This window comes from Benincasa hispida, chromosome 4 (assembly GCF_027475165.1).
Source record: "Benincasa hispida cultivar pf3 chromosome 4, pf3_genome.v1.1, whole genome shotgun sequence".
Classification (NCBI taxonomy): Eukaryota; Viridiplantae; Streptophyta; class Magnoliopsida; order Cucurbitales; family Cucurbitaceae; genus Benincasa; species Benincasa hispida.
Window position 1 is genome coordinate 54,215,156 of NC_143481.1, and position 8,373 is coordinate 54,223,528.

The following is an 8,373-nucleotide window of genomic DNA, read 5'->3' on the forward strand; positions in this document are numbered from 1 at the left end:
TACTGGTTGTTTATCGCGAAGAGCAGTCTGACAGTTTACGAGTACTGGAATTGATCCAGAAATTCTAAACTGACCCATAGATCGGTGTATTTTTCAGGCAAGAGCACATCAGGAACAAGTTAGGCGAAGAGGAAAGTTATCAATTAATGAAATAGTCAGTTTTATACATAAAACAGCATTTAGAACGTAAAAAGTGACTATTTCATGGTTCGGTCTTATGTAAACTCTTTACATAGGATACCCCCACTCACATATCTCTATATGAACTATTCAGGATTGCATCGTTTGTACTATCTACAAAGTGGGCCGCATCTATAGTGTCCCTAGAATAAGGCGCCCAATCTTATTCATATACTATAGACCATTTTGGCTATATATTTGAACTTGATCCACATTTATGTCACTACATAAAGTTCAAATTACATTAAATAGCCTCGGAACCTTAGTTTATTGGATTCAAGATTACAATTTCAATAACAACTTTATCGAAAAACAAAACAGAATATATTTATTAATTTACAAACTACGAGTTTTAGGACATAAAATCCAACATGTTTAAGGTATAGATTCTATGCGGTGGAATTGAGAAGAAAGTTAAGACAACGAAAGTTACAATCAGTATGCGGGGAACGGGTTGAGAAGGGATTTTAGCTAGCATTTCCTGAGATTGCGTTCAAGCTATGCGATCATGCTACACACACACAACAGCAATTCATTTTCCAATGCAAATGTCATGGCTCCTATTTCTTGGACGCATGCGATGTATGCGATGATGTCGATAGGACTTATTCCTGAATCTCTATTCTTGGCTATGTGATGATAAATGATACACATATATACAAGGTGACCGCATACTATCATATCCTATCTCTAGGGTGCATGCGATGCGTTTATAGCAAACATAACTTATTCCTAAATTTCTCTCTCTTGCTTATGCGGTTCTAATTTGACTCTCACGAGTCTAGATTCTAATCTAACTTTTCTAAGCCTAGATTCTATCCTTAGACCACCCTTATGAGTATCTCTAAAGGACATATGACGCATACATAATACAAGATGATCGCATAAAATGAAGATCTCAGGTTACGCTAGCTAAGTGCTTCTCAACCCATTCGACAGTTTAGTTACTCATGCGTAATGTAAAGAGAATGAACAAATGTAGAGATGAAAATTCCATTTTATAGATAAGATCAGAGTACAAAATGACAATAGAAAATAGGGATAGAGAGCCTGGGAGCAATGTCTTGCTGCCAAGGCTTTTACACTGATTTTTTCTCTACTTTTCCTAAAAGAATGTTCCATCTTCAACGCTTCCCAGCATTCTTTCGAGCTAACCAGGACGATCTTTTGGCATCTTCTTTCCTCACTCGCCTCCACCTTCTAAGTATAAAATTACAAACTACGACTATCTATATATATGGTGAAGAAGAACTCTAAATTTTGAATAGCGAAACTAGAAAAAAAGAACTGGAACCCTTTCAACGAAGGTGGCCTTTAGTATTTATAGAGCTTCAGGGTGAAGAGCTTTTCTCTCTAATGATTGCACTGATGGGATGTCATTAATTCTCTATTCGATGTGCCGACGAAAAGTTGAGTGTACTTGCTACAGTGTTGTCGTTAACGGCTTGTCAACTTAATTTAGATTCGACCGTCATTAGCATTCTGTCTCATCATGATTTATTAAGCTCCACCTTGATGCGCTATCTCTATGCGACCACCTTCTTAAGCAGATCTTCGCGAACGCATACAATCGTATAGCCTTGCGGTCGCAATCTTTTAATGCGCTCGGAAGCTGAATTCCTTGGATCGCAATTCTGCCTTGCACCAATGCATTTTCCTGCACAAAATACGTAAATTAGCTGCTTAAATGTGATGGACGCATGCGATCGTAATGTTCTCAACTTATAATGCTTTTAGACACTATTTTACATATTTTTATTGTCGCAATCCTACATTGTTTTATATCTTTGCATTGTAATAACGTGCATTTCTGCACGTTATCCTAGCGTCGACAAACTGACTAGCAAAAACTATGCTAGTTTGAAACACACGATCACAATCATATTAATCATCGATGACTTGAGGTTCATCCTTATAGAGGAATGTCCTCCTATTCCACCTCAAAACGCCACTAGAAATGTTCGGGAGGCCTATGAGTGCTAGACACAGGCGAACGAGAAGGCCCGAGCGTATATCTTGGTCAGTCTTAATGAAATTTTGGTCAAGAAGAATAGGCCTATGGTACAGCATGTGAGATCATGGAGTCCCTGCAGGGAATGTTTGGACACCGTCTGGACAGCTCAAGTACAATGCTCTAAAATGCATTTTCAACTCCAAAATGGAGGAAGGCGCCTTTGTTCGAGAATATGTGTTAAATATGATGGTCCATTTCAATGTGGCAGAGATGAATGGGCCTCGGATTGATGAGGGCAACCAGGTTAGCATAATCTTGCATTTGTTGCTGGATAGCTTCCTGCACTTTTTCAGTAATGCGATTTTTAACAAAGTGGACTATACCCTTACAACTCTCCTCAACAAGTTGCAGACATTCCAATCCTTGCTGAAAAGTAAGGAGAATAAGGTAGGTGAGGCAAATGTTGCTTCATCTTCAATGACGTTTCATAAAGGTTCGACCGTAGGAACGAAGTCTGCATCTTCTACTTCTAACACTTCCAAGTGGAAGAAGAATAAGGGTAGTAAGGGGAAGGGAAAGGAACCTGCTAACCCATAGCCTGTCGCCTAGCGGGGTAGGCGTCCAACGCCGGTTGACAAGGGAAAGTGTTTCCACTGCAACAAGGATGGGCACTGGAAGAGGAATTTTCTTTGTTGGATCAAGGAAAAGAAGAAGGCTAAGGCCAAGGCCAAGGCAAAACAAGGTGAATATGATTTGCTAGTGTTGGAAACTTGTTTAGTGGAGAATGATGATTTTGCCTGGATTATTGACTTTGAGGCCACTAATCATGTTTGTTCTTCTTTTAAGGGGATTAGATCTTGGTGGCAGCTGAAAGCTAGTGAGATGACAATGTGAGTAGGCATCGGGCACGTTGTCTCGGCTGTGGTAGTGGGAGGAGTCCATTTGACTTTACAGAAGAAGTTTATCATTTTGAATGATGTTTATGTAGTTCCTGAGTTAAAGAGGAACTTGATTTCTGTAAAGTGTCTGATACAGTGTAATTATACTCTTAATTTTCAATTAGATAAAGTGTTTATTCATAAAGATGGAGTCAAAATCTATTCAGCAAATCTGGAAAATAATTTTCAAGTGCTAAGGCCATTAGCAACGAGTACCTCTATAACATAGAGATGTTTAAAACTATCGTAACTCAAAATAAACGAGAAAAAGTTTCTCCAAAGAAAAATGCTCAACTTTAGCACTTTCGATTAGGGCACATCAATCTCAATAGGATTGAGAAGTTGGTGAAGAATGGACTTCTAAGCGAGTTAAAGGAAAATTATTTACCGGTGCGCGAATCTTGCCTTGAGGGCAAGATGACTAAAAGATCTTTTACTTGAAAAGGTTATCAAGCCAAAAAGCCTCTAGAGTTAGTGCATTCTAACCTTCATGGTCCAATGAATGTGTGAGCCAAAGGAGGCTATGAGTATTTCAGGGAGTTCAAGGCCGATGATTACTCTAGGTATGAGTATGTTTATTTGATGCAACGGAAGTTGGAATCCTTTGAAAAGTTCAGGGAATTCAAGGCCGAAGTTGAAAATGCATTGGATAGATGGATTAAGACACTTCAATCGGATCGAGGTGGAGAGTTTTTGGATTCGGAGTTCAAGAACTATTTGATAGAACATGGAATTGTTTCCCAACTCACAGCGTCGGGTACACCTCAGCAGAATGGTGTAGTGTAGAGGAGAAACAGAACCTTGTTGGACATGGTTCGACCGATGATGAGTTATGCTTCCTTACCGACTCGTTTTAAGGTTTTTCATGTTGGGTTTTTTGTCCTAAAACTCGTGGTATGTAAACAATGAAACTTATTCTGAAAATTCAATAAGGTGTTATTGAATAGATGTTTTGCTTAATAGAAATCCAATAAACCTGAAAGTCCCTTGACTATTGGATGAGTAATTGAACTTTATGTGGAGACATAAAGGTGGATCAGGTTCGAGTAAATAGTCAAAATGATCTATAGTATATGAATAAGGTTGGGTACCTTATTCTGGTAACACTATTGGATGCGACCTGCTCTGTAGTTGTTAAAAGGAGTTGTAAAGTGCTACAAACGAAGTGGTCCTAATTTGTTCATGTTGGACATGAGGAATGGGGGTGCCTTTGTGCAAAAAGGTTTGTACAAGATCGGACCACAAACTGAGACACTCTTACTTTATAATGCCGTTTACTGTTTAAGACTGACTATTCCACAGCGATGACCTAGGTAACTTCACCTTAATCTTGAGCTAACTATGAACTCCTGTTTATTTGGGATTACCCTTAGATTTGCATAGGTGAGTGTTGGCTCAACAGCACCAGCTCAATAAGACTGCCATTTCATGGGTAAGATTGGATAGATAGCTAGGGACATAAGGTGCAAGACGGAATTCACTCCTACCTGCATTTAGGGGGGTGTCCTTGTGTAAAAGGGTTGTTCCTTTAAGTGCTGATTCTGGGTCTTGAACAAGGGATCCCGCCCTCTCACTGGCCTGAGAGGGACTCGATTTTTTTGTTTTTATTGGATCACATAACAATTGTTCATTAGAGGATCAGTGAGGACTTAAGGAATAAGGTAATTTTGGGGGTAAAACAAAGATTCGACCCAGCCGTTATTATGAACAACCTGTGAAGGGTTAACTTACTAATCATGGTTATATTGAGTGGACATAATATATCTACAGTGAGGAGAGTTCAACTATGGGCTTTAGTGGATTGACCCATTAATTATCGAATAAGGGTTAGATCGGTCTAATGAGTTTAGCCGATTAATCTCAGATCGTTGGAGCCCATTATCTGTAGGTCCATGAGGTCCCCTACTAGCTCGGAAATGGATTAGCTCTAGAGTAGCGTGATAAGTTAATTTGAAATATTCAAATTAGAATAAAACGAAATTGGAGAAAATATATTTAAATATTATTTAAATATATGAAGATGGAATTGTGCAAAATTAAATTAATATTGGACATTAAATTAATTAGAATTATTTAAATTTTATTAGAAAATTAATTTATGAAATTAATTTGTAAAATTAATAAATTTTGATTTTAGAAATAAAATATGATTTTAAAATCAATTTTGGATTTTGGAAATAGAAATTACACAAAATGAAAAATTAGATTTTTCATCTTCATATTCAACTTGCTCACAATGAAACCCACCATCTTCAACCTTCAATAACTCCAAGCATAAGCTGCATCCCATGCAGCAAATATCTTTGCATGATAGTCTGCAATATATTAAAGAGATTGGAGTGAAGGTTAGGTGATTGAACTAATTGACTTTTTTCTGAAAAAATTGATTGAAGAAGGTGTTCTTCATTGGGTTGCTTCAGTGAGCATTCTCCAAGTTCCCTTTGATTACAGCTTATTTTGAGTCCCACAACTCAATCTAGAGCACCAAGATAATAGTAGGGAAGATCTTGTGGTGTTCTACACAAAGATTTGGAGGAATTAGCATTTGGAAATCAAGATTTCAAAGGTTCTTCAAAGGTATGTCTTGAAACCCATTAAATTCTGTTTATGCATGTTTTCGTTTCTACCAAAATTAATCAATTAGAGTGCTTATGGATCCTGATCTCTTCCGTTGTGTACTGGTACCTATCCAACAACTGGTATCAAAGAATCATGTAAGCATTCAATTCAGATTAATTTTGGTTTGGTGGGTGTTTTATATGAAAATATGAAATTGCTGTACTGATATGGTTTTCTGAGTTTTGGCCTTTAATTTCTCTTTAATTTATTGTTTAAATTTGTAATTGGCTCTTGTTTGATGAGCTTATATGTCTTCACAAGAGTCTGTAATTTATTTGGAGTCATTGAGTTAAAATTAAGCTATAATTCGAAGAAACAAGCGAATAGGCCGAGTTGCAGATTCCAGAAAATCAGCCTCTATTCATATCGTCGTTGAGCTTCAGTAGCTAAACGATCGTTTAGCTTCATGCGTTAGACGATGTGAAGAAAAGCTAAACGATCATGTAGCTTCAGGCGTTGATCGTTAGACGATCGTGTACCTACAGGAGCTAAGCGATGCATTGTATTACTATGCGATGGCACAACACGATCGTGTAGCTTCGGATGGGAGCTAAGTGATAGCACTACCTGATCGTTTACCTTTGATCGGGAGCTAAGTGATGCATTGAAATGCTAAGAAATAGCATTAAGCATCGTTTACCTATGAGTGGCAGCTGGGCGATTTTTCGAGAGCTATGCGATAGCACTAGGCGATAACTTACCTTGTGCACGCACTAAACGATCAAGACGCAGTGCTAAACGATAGAGCTCAGCGATCATGTAGTAAATGTCCATGCTAAACGATGGAGCTGCGTGATAGTGTTGGACACTAAGCGATCGTGTAGCATCCTTCGGCACTGAACGATGACACTATACGATAGAAGGAAAACACTACATAATCGTGTAGCTTTGTTAAGCGATTTGCGTTGGTTGCTAAACGATCACGTAAATACTAAACGATCAAGAAAAACGCATGACGATGGTCGTCCATGCTAAATGATCAGCCTTAGTGAGATAGTGAGCGAGAGCGAGAGCAAGAACAGTTGGTCCGAACAATTCTCTTGAGATCTAGTCCGGTTCAGCCTCAAATTGGTTTTGGCTGGTCCAGTTCAGACTCTGCTGGTTCGGTTCAGACGGTTTGGGTCTTGTTCAAGCAGTTTAGAGCGGTTCGAGTAGTGTTGAAGCCGTATTTGTAATAGTTAGGCTTTTGTTTGCTTGGTTTTTGCCAAAACTAAAACCATATCAGTTTGTGTTTAATTATTTATTCATTAAATGTATGTTATAATTAAATAAATCTTGTATGTGCATACAGTATGCCATTTAGATTTTAAATCCCACCGTAGGAAGCATGCAACAGGCACTGAAAGTATGTTATAATTTGTTATAATTATAGTATGCATGTTAGGGTTTCTTGTATTTAATATAGGTGTTATATTAGATATTGAATGCCTGTATGTTGTGGATGTTTAGCATGTCTAAAGTTTTATAAGCTACTATAAAATTGAGTTAGACATTTAAAATCCATAATGAAGAACAGATGCATGCTCACGTAGGTTAACCACTTGTTTTAATTAGTTAAAATAGGCCTTTAAACTTGTAAAACTAGGGTTCCAAACTCAATCGGTATATAATCCTGTCGAAGGTTGAGGGTATTTAAGTTGACGGTCTATGGAATACCTCCTACCTGGAGATTATGGCCGAATAATTGAGCGTTGGTAACCGGTTTTATGAGTATTCGTGAGCGATGTGAGGTAATAAAAAGGTTTATCACCTAGACATCACAGGTTTAAGTCCATATAACCACATAAACTTAGGATTATTTTTATAGTATATGAATAAGTATAAATTTACCCAAAAATTAGAACACTTCAGTGGTAGTCAATAACTTTTATATGATAGAGTTATTAGAAAACTTCAGCAGGAGATTAATAACCTATACGATACATTATTCTTAGCTCTTACGTCCCTAAGAGTGCATAGCCTGGATTGAAGCGGTACTTTGTGTCACCCTAGAAGTGACCTCTATTCAGAAAGTATTTTTTAGCTTAGATTTAGAATCTGATGAATAAAGGGAAGTTGTTCGAACAGAAATGTAATATATGATTTCAACTGCCACATCTCCACATAGTTCACACCGTGAGATTCATATGATGCTTCGTGTCACCCTAGAAGTGACCTCTATTCAGAAAGTGGATGTATGAGTCAATACCAAGGTGAACGGGGGAAGTAGTTCATAGTAAGTGGGTGAAGGAAATACGTCAACATATCCTACGTTATGTTTGCTGTCGTTTTTCATGTGGCACTAGCTAGTCGTTAACCACGGCAATCCCTACGGAGGGTTGTAGCATAGGATTTGGAACAACCAAGGCTTCAATAAAATTAATAGGGTCTTATGGTTCCGTCTTGGGCACTGTCTTCTATTTCGGAGGCATACTCATATCGTTCTGTAAGATCCAAAAATGGCGGGTTGATTCTTGATTTTATGAAGTGGATTATGGATGATATGCGTTGATGAAATTGCATTGTGCACTCAAGTTTCCTCAGCAGAATCCAAGTATAAATTCTACTGAGTTTTTTGGTAAGTCCAGGGTTGAACACAGGGACTTGTGAAAACAGATTGCGTTGGTAGTTTTTATGAAAACTATGTGGTAACCAAATAAATAAATTATCGGTTTGTTGTTGATTACGTTAATGATGAAAAAT